Genomic DNA, 20,467 nt, shown 5'->3' on the forward strand with positions numbered 1-20,467 from the left:
ACACAGTGGGACTGAACCCAGAACCTTGTGGTTTGTAAGCAAGCTACTTACCACACAGCCACTCCTACGCATATGCTTTATATGAAATTGTTGCATTCAATCTGGTATACCACATGTATTCGCTGGCACATACCTGTATCGCAGATAGGGCAGTTAGTCAGTGAGCATTGATTGTTGTTGTCTTTGGATTGCTTTTTAGGCAGGTATCCACACAGAGAAGGACCAAAGTGTGCTAACTGTATGTCTGGTCTTTCTTTGTAGATAGCTTTGCAGATAGCTGTGGTTATGCTTTCGCTGAAATGTGGTAATTTCATAAAGCAGGTGTTAGAGGATGTCTTATGCCTGCAGCACCTTTGATTCTTAAGTCTTTTCATTATGGATGTTGACTATCCATTCATCTTCAGTACATCTATGAAATTCATTTGGTAGAATACATGGTTCCAGGTTATATTCCCCGATGTGACACACTAGGTAAGTGTCCTCTATAAGATCTGTAGGCTGACCAAAGTGCTTTGTGAAGGGAATGTGGTTAACAAAAACTGTTCAGAAGCCAATCGCATGTGTATGTGTTTGTATGTATGTGTATGTATCTTGTACCATTGAAAAGAGGGCAGCGTTGAGTCAAAATGATAACTTAGCCTGTTAGTAAAATGCTTAATAAGCTGAAACCAGTAAAAGAGTATGCACAAAGACAGCATCAAAATCTTGAAGCTATAAGATAATCCATGATTAACTTAAATCAATATGAATAAATTAAGCATTACATTTAACAGACTAATCTGGATGTTAAAGGTTTAATTGAATTAACTTTGAATATAAGTTTATTTCATAAGGTACTAAAATTGCCATTACACAACTGTGTCCTGGTTGCACATGCAGTCTCACTTTAATTGCTGCTGTGTAAGTGTGTTAGTGACCACCAGCTTTGTGTACTATTAAATACCTCTTCCATGACATTGTTACTTCAATTTCAACAAGCAAATTTGAGATAAGTACACCTCTAAAATTTTCCAACACTTATACATTATATAGTACACACAATGCATTTTATTTCAAACATTATATTTATTCCAACACTATATTTTATGTAGTACCCAATTTACATACTCGTTTCTAATATTATCATCAACATCATCATTTAAATGTCCACTTTGCTACACTTGCATCTGTTGGACAGAATTTGGGGCAGATTTTTCTGTAACCAGATGCCCTGTCTATCACCAACTCTTATCTGTTTTCAAGCAAGGTAATATTTTTCCATGGTCAGAATATTGGAGAAGAATGATTTTCATTTGCAACAATCACAAACTGTCACAATAAGAAGACACAAACATACACACACTCACATTATATATATGTGTATATATATATATATGTGTGTGTGTGTGCATGCCTGCACACACACACACCCAGCAGACTTGGCTTCTTTTAAGTTTTTCCCCAATAGGCTTTGGTCGGCCTGGGGCTGTAGTAGACGACACTGGCCCAAGGTGCCAGGCAGTGGGACTGAACTTAAAACCATATGGTTTGGAAGCAAACTTCTCAACTTCACAGCTATGTCTGCACCTAAGTCTCATGTACAAATTAAAAAGAGAACTAACAGATTAACATGCAATGACAAAGCTCTCAGTACCATCTATGGAGTGGTTGATCTTGATATGTATGTAGAAAGTTGATACTGTATAGTCAGTGGAAGCAATGAGAGCACAAAATATTTAGAGGGTTCTTTGGCAAGGTAATAGGAAGAAACCAGGACTTCAAGTGTGTCAGATGTACTTGTGAAGTAAACTCCAATGAAATCAAGCACATGAACTGCTGAGGCTGCTTCCTAGAAGTAAAAGATAACTTCTGTTACCTGTATGATTTAGTCAGTGCTAGAAGTAGTTGTAGTGAAAATTAATGGAAAGGAAAGCATTTGAGAGAACTGTTACCTCTGTTGACAATAAATTTTTCTTGCTAATAAGAAAATCAGGCTGAATAAAGTATATGTGAGGAAAGTGGTGCAGCATATGTGAAGAGAAATGAAGTATGAGCTTTGGAGAAGGAAAATCTGTGGAGAATGTGGAGAAATGAGTAAAGTATCATCTGTAGGAGTTCGCAATGTATTGTCGTACACACTCATTGAACATAGGCTAGCATAAATTGAAAATATTAAAACTATGATGATGGTGATGGTGATGCCTGTATGTTTAAACTGCCAAAATAACTTAAATACAATACAATTATTTAGTTTCAGTACTTAATGTTAGTTCTAATCTCTCTCAAACATGACAAAGAAATATACATATATCATTCAGCATCAACACTACATGACTATGGGAAGTATTTGTGCATTGAATATTCTCCTGAAAACCACATTCTGATATATATATGTGTGTGTGTGTGTGTGTGTATAATATAATATATATAATATATATACTATATATATAAATATATATATAATATATATATAAATATATATATAATATATATATAAATATATATAATATAATATAATATATATAATATATATATAATATATATAAACATATATATATATATATGTAAATATATACACACACACACACACACACACAATATCAGGAAAATATATTCAAAGACTAGATATTGAACTACGCCTTACCCCCATCCTACTGAGAGAGCACATCTATCTTCCTGGTTCTGTTGCTTTTGCAAAGGCCACTATCACAAATCTTTGTCATATTTGCTCTCAGTTTTTGATTCTCTCTTTGTGTGTGTGTGTTGGTGTGTGATAAAAAGTAATTTAAATAAGAGGTATGGGGAGAACTTTTATAAAATTGTATGTACAACCTAAAAATTTATAGTGAATCAAAGATACACATACACACACACATATTAACATTAGAATTTTCTTTTTTTAAAAATTTGTTTTATAATTTGAAAAACAAATCTTAAAGCTACAAACTGACATCTTTAGTCTTTTTTTTTTCTTTTAATTTCTTGACAGTTTTTTTTTTGTAAGAGTAAGTTTTTAAAAATACTTTTCTTCCTCTGTTTTGGTTTGCTCATACTTTTATTTTATTTTCCTAAATAAGACATCAATATGATAGCTTTGACATTTATCTAAGATGTGTGAAAGGTTTAGTTTGTTTTTTAAACAGGTTTACTCACAAGAAAAAGTACTCTTCTCTGATTTTTTTTCTCTTAAGTTAACTTATCTAATTTAAACCAAAAACCTTATGAGATGTCAGCAGCACTTCTTGACATTTACAGAAAAGTCTTCACATTGTTATTCTGTTTTTTTTATCTACAATTATTTTTTCTTAGTTGTCTCTCTGCTGTTGTTTTAATGCAGCATGTTATATTTTACATTTGTAAACAAAAGTGCTGTATAGGAGTCCATTTTCTCTTTCTCATTGTAAAATTTTTTTTAAGTTTCTTTTCTTACTGACAACTTACATCATTCATTCATTCATTCATTCCAATTTTTTTACCTGCTACACATTTGTCTTTGTATTTATTACTTCATTTTCTTTTTTTGATATTTCATTTTCACAATAATATTTTCTTCTTTTTAAATACTATTCTATTTAAACATATCTATATTATCCAAGATCCCAACTTAAATGAATTCAGGTGGCGAGTAAGCCTGAAGAAATAATTAAGGATAAAATAATAATTGAATTGTTCCAGTATTTATCTGTAGTGTAATAAAGTGCAACAAATTACTCTTTTAATTGAATATCTCAACATTGCCAATTTGGTCAAATAATGATAATTCCATTTCCATTTAGTGCTGACATTTCACTCCAGTCATCTAATTTGTTTGCTGTCTGTTAGTGATATGTAACTCTTGATAGATTATTGATTCAATGAGTTTAGTATAAAATTGTTCTCATTAACTATCTAATATATGACTGTAGAAATGAAAATGACAGAACTAAATAGAAAAAAATTAAAATATTAACATATCAAACATCTTTTCATCCAAAAATCAACTGCCTGTTTATACAGATGACTTCTTAAAAGAGTTTGGCTACAAACTTAATCAAACAGTAGAGTGAAAATGGGAAGTTGTGACATGTATATTTTACTCAACAATATTAGAAGTATGATGTGAAATACTAGCAAGAAGTAAAACCAGTCATAACCTTCCCTTGCCAAGAAATTTATGCAACTTACAATATACAATTTATGTTTGTGCTGGAATAATATATTCAAAACTATGAAGAATTGATTAAATTTCTAAAGTTCTTGAAGAATGATTATCTTCAATATACTTTCCTTAGTAAAACATTTTCTGTTTCTGCTTTTAGGAAACCCTTATGGAGAGGAAATTGACGATGAGGAAACACAGAACTCTGAATTGCTTGGAAGTTCAGGTTAGCTAATATTATTTTTCATTGTATGTGGTCTTGTTTGTTTGGAGTTTTTTTTCTGTTTATTTGAACAAACTCTACAGAATCAATATTAACCAAAGCACAGATTCTTATTAACTCAGTTCCATAAATGACATGCATGAAACCAGAGTATATATACAGTAAAATAACTATGCAGAATACCATAATGAAAGATGATTTACACGGAGAATACCAAAAGCATCACTATCTTATAATAGAATAATGTTGTGAACAAAAATACAAGATATACTAATATAATTTAGTGAAGAAAATTTTTTTAATTTACTATATTTTCATAAATGAAATGTTATGTTTATTTATTACAATATCAGCTTTGATAATTAATTCAATCAATTAGTTATTATAATTATATAGCAAAACTTGTTGCTTTGCATAAGTATGGTGATTCTCCTTTGGCAAAAAATGATATGTCAAATAGTTGATATATTAATAAGAACTATCATGAAGGAAACTAAAGTATTGTGAGTTTTTTAGAAGCTTTTATATGACTAATGGCCTTTTAGACTGGTGTATGACCTCTGAGGCTGATACATGGCCTTTAAGACCGTAGGAATAAAGGGAAAAAATATGATTCCTGGCTTATCCTTAAAATGGAGATCTAGTCCAAATGCTTTCAACAAGAGTGGACTTCACTAAAGGCACCCAAAAGTTTGGAGGTGTTGATAAATTAACAGATTAAGTTTACCACCACAAAATAGATCCAGTCTGATCAACATGCTTCTGTCTATTTAATTTTACTCAGAAGGCTTGGGTTAAGCTAAGACTACGATAGAAGAAACATGTCCATGATGTTAAATAGTGGGATCAGATGGAAACCATATGATTCTGAAACATCTTATTCCATAGCCATGTCTGTGTCACGTCACACAAAAGAATACAAAACATAAACTTATGAAGACAAACATTTTGAGGATATGTCATCATCATCATCATCATTTAACGTCCATTTTCCATGCTAGCATGGGTTGGACGGTTCGACCGGGGTCTGGGAAGCCAGAGACTGCACCAGGCTCCAGTCTGATCTGGCAGTGGTTCTACAGCTGGATGCCCTTCAGTGGGTGCTTTTTACGTGCCACCAGCACAGGTGCCAGGGGAGGCTGGCAATGGCCACGATCGGTTGGTGCTTTTTACATGCCACCAGCACGGAAGCCAGTCAAGGCAGCGCTGGCATCGGCCACATTCAGATGGTGCTTTTTACGTGCCACTGGCACAGGTATTACAACTACAATTTCCAAGTAATCTTTGTTAATATTTCATTTTATTTTGTTTCTGCTAAATATATAACCCAAGTAATAATAGCACAAAGCCACAAACTTTGGTTGAAAATAAATAGTTAAATTAATTGCAAAATAAACTTCTTAAGCACTTGGCTATGCCTGATAATTATTCTTGGAATATTTGAATACAGTTTGCTATCCTTTATTTATGGCAAAAGTTATTTTATTCTTCGTAGTTTAATTTAGTGGTTGTCAATCTCATGGACCAAATCAAAAAGATAGAGTAGTATTTTTTTTTTTTATTGTTGTGACTTGAAACATATCAATGTTCTATATTTCTACAAAAATGTGAGATACCGTCACTTTGTAAAAAGTGAAAGTTTCTCCAGGTATGATGATATTTTAAGATGTAAACGTTTACACATTACTAAATTGAATGGAACACAGAGATTAATAACATCTCGTACACTGTTGCAAAATAGCTTTACATAAAATGTTATAGTTTGGTATTTGTAAACTTCAATGCTAATTGTCTGAACTTTAGAATAATGGGTAAAATTATAATCACAGTTGATCTTCGACTACAGCATTATAGTATAGTATATACTTGTTTTGTACTCATGTGATGAATAACTAGAAATTGAAGAGATTTTATGAAAATGGTGAAAGTTTTTCTTTTTTTTTAAGCTTTGTATTTGTATTTTATCCCCCACTGCATACATACACACATACACACTACAACAACAAACAGCTTTCCTAATAAAGCAGAGGTTAGCCTAGCAAGACCTTTGTCTCCCCATTTTCTCCTATTGTCTACATGCCCCCTCATCAACTCCCTTGCTCTCATTTCCTCTTCCATCACCTTTAGCCCTATCTTTTTCAGTCTTCCTCTACTTCCTATCACATCTGTTTTCATCACTCCTCTCACCCAGTCACATTCATCCTTCCTCAGCATGTGACCCAGTCATCTCATCCCATTTCTTTCCACAACATACAACACTGGCTCTATTCCCATCTTCCTCTCCTAGGGTCACTGTTCATCCACCATACCATTCTCATTTCCTTCTTTCCAGCCTTCTCTGCTACTCCATATTTATTATCTATCTCTCATAAATTCTCTCACTTCTCACACATGCAGCATACACCTTTTCCTTCAGTTTCAGTGACATTCTCTTCCTCATTAGTATGTCATTCAGTTCCCAGAACTTCTATGTGCATCTCACTCTAGCAATTGTCACTGAGTCTGATCCATCTCTTCTATTCACCATGTCTCCTAGGTAACAAAATGTTTTCACACCTCCCATTTTCATGTCATTTACAACATCCAACTTAACATTTCCTCCATCTGCATCTCCCTCCATACATACCATTCACTTAAATGTAGCTTCCACATTTGTTAATAACAACTACATTTTCAAAGAACTCACCCAGTGCATATTGTGCATATGGAATTTGCTCCAGCATTTTTCCTGTGCATTGCATGCAGCCACTTCTCAGTTCATTCCACCTCATCATATATTTTCTCACTTGCCATCACCTTCATCTTTTCAATTTATGCCTTCATACCTTTTGTTGCTATACATTTCTTCTACTTATTCATCTTCTTCAGTCTGTCTGTGCTCTCTTGCAATTAGCACCAAATTGACTGTGTACATCAACTTCCATGATAAACTCTCTTTAATGAGTCCAGCTAGCACCTCCATCACAACTACAAATAAGGGAGCTTAACATTTATCTCTGATGCACTCAACCTTCACTGCAAACTCATCGCTATTCCTGTCCTTCATCTTTACAACTATGTATGTTGTCATATATTGACATCACTATTCTAAACAACCATTTCCACCACTCTTAACTCTGTTAATATCCATGTCATCAAATGTGGAATCCAGTTGAAAGCCTTCTTTGCATTGGCAAACCCCCAAACAACTTCTCTCTCTTTGTCCCTGCATTTATAAAATAAAAATTATATCAGTCATTCTTCTTCCTGTCATAAATCCAAACTGCACTTCATCAATCTTCACCTTCTTCTTTATCCCCTTCTCTACCACTTTTTCCAATAGCTTCATTATTCTACACTTCAATGACTTAGTTATTCTATTCAAGCTGCAGTCTAATGAGAATACTCAACTTCCTATCCACTGGAATATGGTCTTCTTTCTCCATCAACCTACAAACCTGTCATTTGCTTCATATACCAACTTTTTGCTTTAGAATATCGCCTGTGACTCCTGTCAGCCCTCTTTTTCCACTCTTAATTCTCAGTGCTTTCTTATCTTCTTTCCCAGTTATTTCCTCTGCTGGTCCTAGAATTAAATTACTTTCTATGTAACCATCAGATCCATTCTCCACATTCAACAACCTCACCATATATTTCTTCTACCTTCCTTTAATTCCATCGAGCACTAAGAGCACCATCCGAGTGTGATCGTTGCCAGAGCGGCTAATTGGCATCCATGCCGGTGGCACATAAAAAGCACCATTCAAGCATGATTGTTACCAGCGACGCCTTACTGGCACGTGTGCAGGTGGCACGTAAAAAAAAAAAAACACCATTTGGACGTGGTCGTTGCCAGTACCGCCTGACTAGCCCTTGTGCCGGTGGCACGTAAAAGCACCAACTACACTCTCAGAGTGGTTGGCGTTATGAAGAGCATCCAGCAGTAGAAACTCTGCCAGATCAAGATTGGAGGCTGGTGCAGCCATCTGGTTCGCCAGTCCTCAGTCAAATAGTCCAACCTATGCTAGCATGGAAAGCAAACATTAAACGATGAATGATGATCCATGACAATTTGTTTTACTTCATCTTTCAAGTAGCTCACCCCTATTACATTACCGTCACATCTCTCTTTAACTAACTGCTTTGCAATCTTAAATGACTCTTTCTGACTCTCCTGTGAATCTATACATTTAGAGGAACATCAGAGGATGGTGATGAAGATTGCAAAGTAGTTGGATATCAAACAAATTGATAAAGTATATATCCTTCCTTCATTGGGCCCCTCAACTCTTGATGGAGTCACAGGAGTGTAATTGTGACATACAGTATGTTTTAGGCATTTAAACTTGGCAGACACCATCCCTGTTCAAATTTAAACATAGCTGATATCTTCCAGAAAGAAAAAAGGTGGGGAAAAGGAGGGAGAAAAATCAACCCCAATACTGGGCTGATATTTTATTTATTGACCCTGAAATAATGAAAGGCAAAGTTGAACTCAGTTTATAGAGAGCCAGAAGAAACAACACGAGGCATTCTTTTTGATATTGAAATGACTCTACTAACTTGCCATCGTTAGATGAAAAACTAGTAGAGTATATTTGTATGTAACATAAACCCTTTAACAGATTTCTGAGCTACTTTCAGGGTTTGCACTAACTGTTACATTCTCCATATTGTATTGCCTTTTCTAAGTTTGTCTTGCTGTTTTCCTTGTGCACGCACGTGTGTGTGTGTGTTCATAACTCAATACAGCATTTGAATATCATGATTTAGTGTCATCACTTTTAGTTTCATTTTTTTTTAAAGTTACATTGAAAAGCATTGCTATACTTTCAAAATTTTACTTTGGTATTGATATTCATTTCCAGATATCTGCTTCAAAGTTCTTGAATTCTTTAATCTGTGGTGGACAGCATCAACTGTTAATACATTAAATAGTGAGATTACCTGATTGTTCTTGTAAAATACACCTTCCAGCATATTCTTTTGATGACATCTACCACTTGGCCATTATATATTGGTCTCAAATCTTAGCACACAACCAGCAGTTTTGGGGGAGGGGACAAATTGATTAAATCAACCCCAGTGCTCAACTGGTATTTATTTTATCAATTCCAAAAGGATGAAAGGCAAAGCCAACTTTGGCAGAATTAGAACTCAGGAGATAGAGAACTTAGACACTTTTTATCAAGTGCAAGAGAGTCTGCTATTTTGTTGGTCCACTGAAAGTGCCTGACATAGAAGCAGTATACAATAAGTATATTGCATATATGGTTTTAAGTAAGGTTACAAAGACATTGAAACTAAAAAGAATGCTAAAAAGCACTCAATATTTAGGTAGAACAAATAATCAATGCATTGAGTTATAATGCTTACATCACTTTCGTCACTTGGTATACATGTTGCACAGAATAGATGTGTTTGTTTGGAGTAAAAGGCTCTCAGAGAACTCATCTGTTTCAATGGTCATGTAAATGTATACATACATACAACACATATGTAGTGGTTAGCACAGGTATACAATAAACAGCAGATGTGATGTTCAAATTACACATCTATTTTCTCTTCTATATTAGATATATGCTTGTGCATAAATATATTATATATACACATGCATGGCTATATGGATGGATGGATAGATAGATAGATAGATAGATAGATAGATAGATAGATAGATAGATATTTATAAATATATTCATACACACACACACACACAGCTAATAAAAGAGCTGGAATAAGTGAATGGGGCCAATGGCTACATTTTATAAGTACAAATAATTGTTTTTTGAAACTTTTCAATTATGTGTGTATTTCACCTTTGTTGTTATTGTTTTTGGTTTTATAACTGCTTATATCAAAGTTGTTGCATTACGTCTGGCCTGTTGTACATTAATACTGGAATATATTCAGATAACATTGGTTTCTGTAAACTAGCTAAAAACTTGACTTATTTATTTGCACATTGAGTTTTGCAGCTATCATCTTCACTTGTTCTTGCCAATAAAACAGCATGATTATCTCCCTAGTGAGTATGAATGCCTGCTGTCTTATACAGAACTATACCATTAGTTCTTTGCCAAATATATTGCAGAACTATTCTGCTGTTTCAACTTCATATTCTATTTTTCATTTTTTATAGTTCTTACAATATCATAAAGTTGGATATAATAAATTTAATTCATTTAACTGTTGCATTTCTTTTTTCCACCTTTGTTATTAATTTTTTTTCTTTTATATTTTCTTATTTTAACTGGGGATTTGTATTTCCTGCAAATCTAAAATCCCTCGAGGTGTAAACTTCTTAAAAAATATATTGCTTCAATTCAGAACACACACACACACATACATATATGAAATGTTTAATTTTCTTTGGTATAGAAGAAAGCATATTTTCTATATAATTTCATTAGTTTATGAATCATTTCAGTTTCTTTTCCTCTTTTATACATCGTTTTTCCTTTACTTAAAACAAATGGCTGCTTTTAACATACTTGCTACTTTTGAAATTATTTTGCTCTTTATAACTACCTAAAAATAAATGTCATTGTGTTTTTAAAATTTCATCAATATTAATGATAATGGTCATCATGATGATGGTCAATAGCGGTTATACCAAGCACAAAGTACTGCTTCATCAGTGGGATACAAACCTATGACCCAACAACCAGTAATCTGACATCTTTCTGCTCAGATGTTTCACTTTATGTTATTGATTTTTCACATATTTGCATGAGAAAAGAAAACCAGCTGGGATTCCCTTCATAACAACAAGTAGACCTAGGAAGAACCTAATACTGAATCTAATCATCATCATAATTCAGCATTGGTACACAGTTATTTGTTATATTTGACTGAGAGCTGAGTCTCGTCAGTTCAGACTGTCGAAAATAGTAGGAAGGCACAGTTGTAGTCATTAACATGTGATAAAGTTTTGTTGCTGCTGTTGTTGTTAAACCCCGGTTTAGTCCTAATTCTGTAGAACAATGATCAAAGGCATCAAAGAGGTGAAGAAGTCTTTTTGTATATCAAGGACTACATTGTCTAATGTGTTCTTCCTTCCCAAACATAATAGGAAGAGTATAAACTGAGAAAGAGAGACAGACAAACAGACCTGGCAAATGCTGTAACAAACCATATTTGTTGGCATGTTGCAGTGTTTGGTTTAAGAATGCATTTCAATATGGTTGGTAAGCTCCATCCAAGATTATAGACCAAAATGTGGTTTAATGGTTAGGTGCTGTGTGGTAAGAAGCTTGCTTCCCAACTACAGGTTTCCAGGTTCAGTACCACTGCATGGCACTTTATGTGTGTCCCCTCACTATCACTTAACCAATGTTGGTGTATTTACGTCCCCGTAACTTAGCAGTTCAGCAAAAGAAACCAATAGAATAAGTACTAGGCTTACAAAGAATAAGTCCTGGGGTCGAGGGCAATGCTCCAGCATGACCACAGTCAAATGACTGAAACAAGTAAAAGAATAAAAAGAATATTAACAAAGGTTGTAAAAGAATTTTGGAAAGTTGAACTGTGAAACTGCCCGGTTTAAAACAACGTCAACCACTAGGCATACACATTTGTCTCACACATAATTATCAGAGGCTCAGGTTCAGTATTGAGTCTGTATGTGGTCATCACTTGACCTGCTAAGAATAGCTGCCAAGTCTCCTTTAAATTACATCCATGTCATAGCTGGAATACCATTAATCATACTTATTTTACTCAATCAGACAAAACAATGTTACACAGTTGTGGCTGTAATGTGGCCTATGATATACAAAATGAGAGGATGGTGATTGCTGGGACATCCTTGACCATAATCTGCTCAAATACACTGACTTGGAGCTAAGCAATAACAGCAGCAGCAACATTGATTTTCTTACACTTTGATTTGTTCAAAGCCTGATGTTGTTCAATGACCCTTTTCCAATTTCCTATGTCATGCATGTCTATCCAACTCACCCAATTGATTCAAATCATATTTTTTCTGCAATCTTGCAATCAAAATGTGTTAAAAGATGAAACTTTGAACTTTAAAAAAGCAAAAAATGATGGTTTACAAGGAAATTATATTACTATTATTTGTCTGAAAGACTTTAACAACATACTGAAAAGAAGAATCCTAACTGAAAACTGAAAGTGGTACATGTTTTAGTACATGTTTTGGGGACACAGCAAGCCAACAGTTGTTCTGTGTGTTCACCATCTGATCCTGGCAGAAATTTTTTCTTATCTAAGAATAACCAAAGCATGTGAGGATGCTTGATTTTGTTCAAAAGTTTTGTAACACAGTCTTTCCCCTTGTCCTTGATGGCTTGGGATAAAAATTTGCCCTTTCTCATCTTGTATGAGGAATACCAAATGTCTTCATGCACTACCTGCCTGACACTCCCATGTCTCTGGCAATGGACCTGATTGACTTGGAGGGACCATAGTCAATCATGGCCTGGATCTCACCAACAAATTAATTCAGGAGTTCTTTTCTTATCAGAACAATCAGAGTGAGTTTTCCAAGCTGCTGTACCTTCGTAATCACCATTAAACTCATCCAACTCTTTCTGAATCCTCAGCACTGTCATCAGATTGACACCCAAACACTCTGAAATGTTTGTATTGGAGCTTCCAGCATGAATGCCAAGCAGTACAGCATGTTGTTTCCAAATTTCTGACTGAGTGAATTGCGTCATGGTGCTGCTTTTCTCACAGACGGTACCGAACTGACCCTACTATACTGTGTAGTTGATAAAATCAAGAATAAACAATGCACGTGCACAAAATCAAAAGAATAAAATGGCAACAATTTACCCATCACACCCTGTATATATTTGTATTTGTCCCACCTCACCATCATTAGTTTGTCTCCATCCTCATAACTTTGTGATTTGGCAAAAGAGACCAGTAGAGTAAGTGTAGAACTAATGCCAGTTTGTTCAACTAAACCTGTCAAAGGCAGTATCCTCATATGCTGTAGCCCCATGACTGAAACTAGTGAAATATAAAAGGTAAGATAAGAGAACACTAGGTTTAATGCTTCATTTTAATCAGGGTTGGTTTCTCTCTGATCCCTTACAAGGTCAATAAAATAATTACCAATAACATATTAATGTTTGTTTCAAATTAATATTGTACCTACAAAAGAAATCATTGGCAGTTTCTAGAACAACTAATAAGCATTGAGTAGAATGGTTTATTTTTGCTTTGATGAGGATTATTTTAGTTTTTAGTCTCTCACATGCTAGCACCATTTTTGTTAAAACCTTTAACCCTTTTGTTACTGCATTTATTTTAAGATGCTCTGTGTTTCTTTCAATTAATTTTAAATATAACAAAGAATTTAGTTACGGTTTGGTGGAAGATTTTAATTCAAAACTTATGGAAACAAAACATTTGTAGTGCAGAGCCATTCGTGGGTGCAGATCTCGGTGGTAGTAGCACGAATAGTATCAAAAGGGCTAAGGAGCTGTAGCCATCCTTACTTAAACTTAGAATAAATCTTGAAAAAAATTTTTTTTTAAACTGTCAAAATATATTCAAATAAATGCAAAAGATACTGAGTCTAAATTGTATAAATAAACATTATTCTAGTAAAATTACTGTTTAATGTTGAAAATTTTATAGAGAGAGACTGAAAATTACAGTTTATAATCTAAGTGTAAACAATGTCAAAATATAAATACATATATATATTTAAAATAATTCCAATTCTTTGCATCAGATAAATGATCTGATGATAAATGTCTCCACATGCCACATGGGGGTTATAAAAACAGTGCTTAGCTGCAAGTTTTGTAACATTATGCAGATGGGAGATGAATTTGGATATGATGCCAGTCTATTGCAGATATCCTTTTCTGATGTTCTAGTGGTATCTATTGCCAACAGCTAAGTGAACTGAGTTACATAGCTGCATGGATGTTTTACCCAGAGACATTACAAATTGCCTGCAGCAAATAATCTAATATCTTATCCTCACAATCATTTTGTACCAACCTTAACACAAGAATGATGAAGCTGTATTCTGTTCTTTTTTTCCCTTTTCTCCCCTCCCAATCCATTTATGTTTCTCACAGTTTGTCGAATTTTAACAGTTTGTTGAAATTTTCTTTTATCTTTTTAGTTTTCTTTAAACATTCAGTTATTTAAGTATCAAGATTATTGACCGAAGAGGTTTACCTGTACTTCCTATCTCACCAGCAGCCATGTTAATACTTATTTATTGGTATTCAACTTTGTGGTGTTAGTTGTGACAGTGTTACTGAGTGGAATGGTGTAAATGGTAGTAGTAGTAGTAGTAGCAGTAGTAGTAGATATTGTAAACTTCCTTATGCTAACTATCAAATTAAATTAATATGGATGGCTGACAGCTTTTCATTCAAAGTAAAATGAGTTCAAATATTAACAAATGGTGGTCCAGTGAAATACATTTATCTAATTTCTGAAATTTGTCAGTTTAATTATTTGCTTAATCAAAGAAGTGAGGAAAGTAGGGAGGAGGATGATCATTGTCTGTATTTTTCATTTACAACATAATTTTATCTTTAATGTTACTGACAGGAGTTGTGAGTCTGCTAACTGAAGGATTATTATTTCATATCTCATGAATGGAAAGCATTTTTCACACAAGCATGTTTTTTTACACTAAAACTTCAACTTTACAGTGTTCTCCTTAATGATTCCACACTGCAATTTTAATTAGATTATCTTTAAATCAAAGTTTACAAGTGCAGCCTGTCTTATTCGATGTGGGGATTAGGATAAAAACTACTTAACTAAAAGTAATCCAATAACTGCCTTTCTGTGCTTTCTGACACCTTTTCTTATGAATATTTTTCTAATATTTTCAAATTTGTTCTGGACAGGCTTGATACTCATGAGATATACAGAATGCATTCTGGGTCTAATGCCTTCTTGAGATATTTCCCAGTGAAACGCTTTCTTAAGATATTACATAGATTTATTTTAGAAAGACATTTGTTAACCATCTTTTTAAAGCTTTCTCAATTTTATTTCATCATTTAACATTGAAACTCTGAAGAACATAGCAGTTGCATAAAAATTTCATGTTTGCATTTGTTGTTACTAGATGTCTTAATTCGGTTAATAATTCAGAAAAATAACATTTTAGATAAGCAAATTGTTATTTCATATTTAATGTCTATGATGACTCTACAATGGTGCAACTGTTGTTTTATTTTTAATGGCTACAACAACTCTGCAGTGGTTCATTTTAATCCTTCTACAACCTTTAACCTACCTTTTCACTTATTTATTAGGTTATTGTATGACTTCAAACAATATAACATTTTATCTGCTCAGAGACCTAAATAAATTGTCTGCTGCAGCAATTACAAAATGACCATTGCTTTTCCATCTCTTTTTGGCCCTGAAGCAAAAGAACAGAAAAGCTTGATGTTGTTGTTGTTGTTTTCCGTTTTGTTTTCTGGGAATATTATTTAATTTTTACTCAATCAAATGATGTATTGATTATGGGTCTCTATTGATATGATGACTGCCAGTAAATATAACTTGACGTTGAGGGATTCATGCAACTTAGCATAGATATACATACAGGCAATGTAACATTGAGAGATATGTATAGCTTAATACAAAAATATATAAATCTGGGTATTGGAAATGTATGACTGTCCATAGAAATAGATTTTAGAGTTTATTTCTTTATGATTTTCAGATGAGCTTTGTTGGTTTGACATGAAGCAAGTTTCGTTTTCCTCTTAATTTTTCTGAATTATTGTTTTTCTAAATTAGAATTATTCACCCCATGGAATAATAGCAGTTAATGATTTTATTGGAAGAGAGAGTAAGAAAAGAAAATTAATATACAGAAAAGAAACTGAAGGGTAAAAATTATTGAAAAACAAATACTATTCTTAAAAGTGAACTGGGTTTTTTTTTCTTTTGCTTTTTGTTGTTTGTTTTTAAGTAGATTGATGCTAACACTATTAGTCATTTCAAATTTACTCATTTCTGATAGAGTTTGTGAATCTTCCTGACCTTGTTTCTTTAAACATTGAACAATACACATTTTAAACTACAACAAATGCAAGTATTCCTACCTACTACTACTACCACTACTTTCCAATATTTGAAACTTGATATAGATTTGTTTTCGCCTACCACAATGTTTCAGATTTTTTAAAGAGGGTAAAATAAAATGCTATATAATGGTCATGCCTTTTCATAACACAAATGAAGTGAAATGGCTTCAACTTTGAAATGAAACTAGGATTTTGGACTCAGCTCACCATGTACTTACTGTTCACTATAGGAATCCTTGCAGCTTGATAAGAACTGTACTAATATCACCCTACTCTCCTACTGTTTGCACTAATGTCACCCGACCTTCCTAGCCTGCTTGTCTAGAAGGCTCTCTGCAGGTTATATTTATAGTCCTTTCTCTCTTGATCAACAAATTAAAAAAAGATGAATCTATTTTTTTTTTTAATCTAACAACAGAAGTGTTACTATAGAATACTACATTTAAGGTTATCAATTTTATTTAAACTATATAGTTCAATGAAGATAAGTACATTTATTGGATTATTTTACTTCGTAGTTTACTTGCAGATTTTTTGGGGTTTTTTTCACTACTTCTATTCTTCTCTCGAAATGTTTTGCAGAACATCCAGCCTAAACATTTTGTGCTGTCAGGTTCTGAAGCATTGTGTGCTTTTCCAGGGATGGGTAAGAGAAGTACTTGACTAAGTACAAGCAACTCTGCTTGCATCTGTTGATATGGAAAACTATTTTGACAGTTTCTCACACTCAATTGTTAGATGGGTACTGAGAAAATCAACTTTAGATAAATAGTTTGTGAGGTACAGAAGAATGGCTTACAAGCTATACATGAAGGATTTGCTGTTTGCAAGGTTAGAAACTGACAGTAAATACAGTGAAGAATGTAGTGTTTTGGTAAGTGCTTTCATCGGGGCTCTATCCTTACACTACTGCTATTGATTATAGTAATAATGATTTCAAATTTTGGCACAAGGCCAGCAATTTTGGGGCGGGGATAAATCCATTAAATCAACCCTGAAATTATGAAAGGCAAAGTTGACCTCAGCAGAATTTGAACTGAAATCATAAAGACGGATGAAAGCATTTTGCTTGGTATGCTGATTCAGCCATCTCACTGACTTAATTAATTGCAGTAATAATGGAGGAGTTCAAGGCTTGATATTCTTAAGGCATTTATCTATTGGCAACCTGGTTCTCTTTCCAGGGTCTGTCATGGAACTTTCCACAAAAGTTTCAAACTTGGGCAGACTATCTAGAGTTCAATATGGTAGAGATTTAGTGTAAGTTAGTATCAAAGAACTCAAGATTCTAGTGCCATTTGGGGAGTTGCTTTTGTTATTATGTCTGAAAGGGGTAAATAGGGTTTCAGTACTGTGTATTCAGTACATAAAATGGGTTTACAAAATATCCAGTGGTATTTCTGGCATATGTGACACTTCACATAAGTTAAATGTTTAGCAAGGATGAACAGTAGAGACACTTATGAAATGAAGTCTAAACATGTTGGCAATTTCTGTTATTTAGTATATTTAATTAGTGTTGGCGCTGGCTGTGCTGAGAGCATATTAGCAAAATAATAAAAAAGGTTGACTTGGTGGTACTGAAACTGAAAATTAATGGGGAAGATCTGTGAGTACTAGGGAGAAGTTTGTCAGGTATTATCCGTTAGTTGTGTAACAATACATAAAAGATGGAATATAAGTCAACTGACAGAGTGGCTAGATATTAAAAATATTGACAAGGTCAGTGTATCCAAAATCGTGTGCTGCCAAATGTTAAATATAGCATGAAAATAAGAAAATTATATCTAAAACATACAAAATAATCATTAGTATTGTTTTTATGTCTTCTTTTTCCATGGACAAAGACTTACTGTTATAATATTTTCTGGTTAGATGCCTTTCCTGCCACCAAATCCGACCTGTTTTTCTATTGGGAAAATTGTATTCTAGTGATCTTTATAAGTTTAAAGCAGCAATGCTACAGAACATTGTTTACAGGACATGCAAACATAACACCACCGTATTTGACGCAGTGTCAGACAAACACACAGAAAAAATATTTTCATATAAACGCACCATATACACACATGTACATGCATACATTCAATGGACTACCATTAAGCTTACATCTACATGTTCCAGTCATATAGCATTACTTTGCTCAAGACTATAGTAGAAGACACTCAAATTGTCTGAAGGTGCTACAGAATAAAAGTACACCAGATCAAAATGCTCAGTTATTATTTGCTGATATGGTTAACCAGTATAGATTAATAGGTTGAGGAACGAAGCTTGCTGTATAATTCTGTAGCAATTAATTACAGTATAATTCAGTGAAATCTGAGCTATAAAGACAAACACTGCTGGAACTTGGGTAGTGAGATACACATAGAAAAAATGCATGTTGAAATAATTAGTAGTGCTTGCTAATGTGGAAAAGATTTAAGGAGGTGGAAATTGTTAAATCAACTTCTGAAGTAGAAAACAAATTGATTTTTGTAGGACACATCTTATATTGGCAAAAGGTAAAAAATGTTGAGAAAGAAACAATGTCAACGGAATCAACATACATGTATGTATGCTTGTGTGCATGCATGCATGTATAACTAATACTCACAAAATAGAGGACAAAACAGCATATTGCAAGTTTGGTGTTGCACTGTTTCTACCATTCTACTTTCTACCTAATAATAATAATTGTAATTTCTCTTATTTGCCACAAGGCCGGTGTATGAGGCAGCATTCAAAAACAAATTTAAGTAGGAACTCTCACTGAACATCATTATAATAATAAAGGGAATAATAACTATTATACTGTTTCTAATTTAGGCATACAGCTAGGAATTTTGTTTTTAATTTCAGCACAACAGCCAGATCAAATACTACAAGACATTTTTTCCCAACACTCTAATAATTGTGACAATTCAGTGCCTTGAATGTTCCTAATTTAGGCACAAGGCCAGTAATTTTGAGGTGGAAGAAGTGCTGTAGCTAATAGCAATCCTTGTATTTAAATGGTGCTTTATTTTATTGACCCCATAGACTTAAATGAGCTTTGAAGTTAGGATATAAAGAGCCCTACCAATAATAATAACAATCCTTTCTGCTATAGGCACAAAGCTAGGGGACTAGGTGATTATATTGACCCCCCCTCCCCCCGCACTTGACTAGTACTTACTTCATCGACCCCAAAAGGATGAAAGACAAAGTTGACCTTGGTGGAATTTGAACTCAGAATGTAAAGACAGATGAAATAATGCTAAGTATTTCTCCTGGCATGCTAACAATTCTGCCAGCTCACCACCAACAACAACAACAATAATAATAATAATAATAATAATAATATCAATTGCTTTTATTTTAAACACAAGGTCAGCAGTTTCATGGGAAGGGGTTAGTCAATACTATTGACCCCAATACTTGACTGTTACTTTATTTCATTGATAATGGAGGGATGAAAGGCAAAGTTGACCTTGGTTGGATTTGAAACCAGAATGTAAGAAGCCAGAACAAAATGTTTTAGTTGTTATTTTAATAATTTTGCCAATCAACCAATAATAATATAAATAATAAGTTCAAGAACAAATTAGAAGTTGGGCAATAAAAAAATCATCAAAAGCAAAACCTAGTAAATTATGTGTGTATATATGTGTGTGTGCACGCATGCGCATGCGTACACACATACACACACACACACACACACACACACAGTAATGATATATGTGGTAAGAGGAGAGTGTAATAAAACACTTGCAGCAATGTATGATATTCCAAGTAAATAAGAAGAAATAATAAACTTCAACCTTATAAAAAACAACAAAATAATGTGAGAAAGCTTGTCCACTGGGAGCTTTTGTGGAACTTTTGAAATACAATGAAATTCTAGTGGGAACATCAGCTACAGAGGAAAAAGAAATGTTTTAAAGGTAGGCGTAATCTTTGAGATTCTCATATCTAATCAGATAAAAGTAAGAATTTCAACCAGGAGACTAAGTAGTCAATACAGAAGTAATAAATATTACTGCTTGAAATCTGTTTTGCAATGTGAAAACTTTGAATTATACCAGTGCTATCAGGAACCAATAGAGGCCAAAATTATTTCAGCGAAGATAC

At 33.7% G+C, this 20,467-nt stretch overlaps 1 protein-coding gene across 1 annotated transcript in view; it reads left to right on the top strand.

The window, feature by feature from the left end:
* The first annotated feature begins 4,279 nt into the window (after positions 1 to 4,279).
* LOC115212031 (zinc finger protein 423-like) overlaps positions 4,280 to 20,467 on the top strand; it is a 154,443-nt gene continuing 138,255 nt past the window's right edge. The window contains exon 1 of the mRNA XM_029780835.2: positions 4,280 to 4,343. The gene's annotated coding sequence lies outside the window, so the exon portion shown is untranslated. The remainder of the gene's footprint in view (positions 4,344 to 20,467) is intronic.

The sequence above is a fragment of the Octopus sinensis genome, linkage group LG1 (assembly GCF_006345805.1).
Source record: "Octopus sinensis linkage group LG1, ASM634580v1, whole genome shotgun sequence".
NCBI lineage: Eukaryota > Metazoa > Mollusca > Cephalopoda > Octopoda > Octopodidae > Octopus > Octopus sinensis.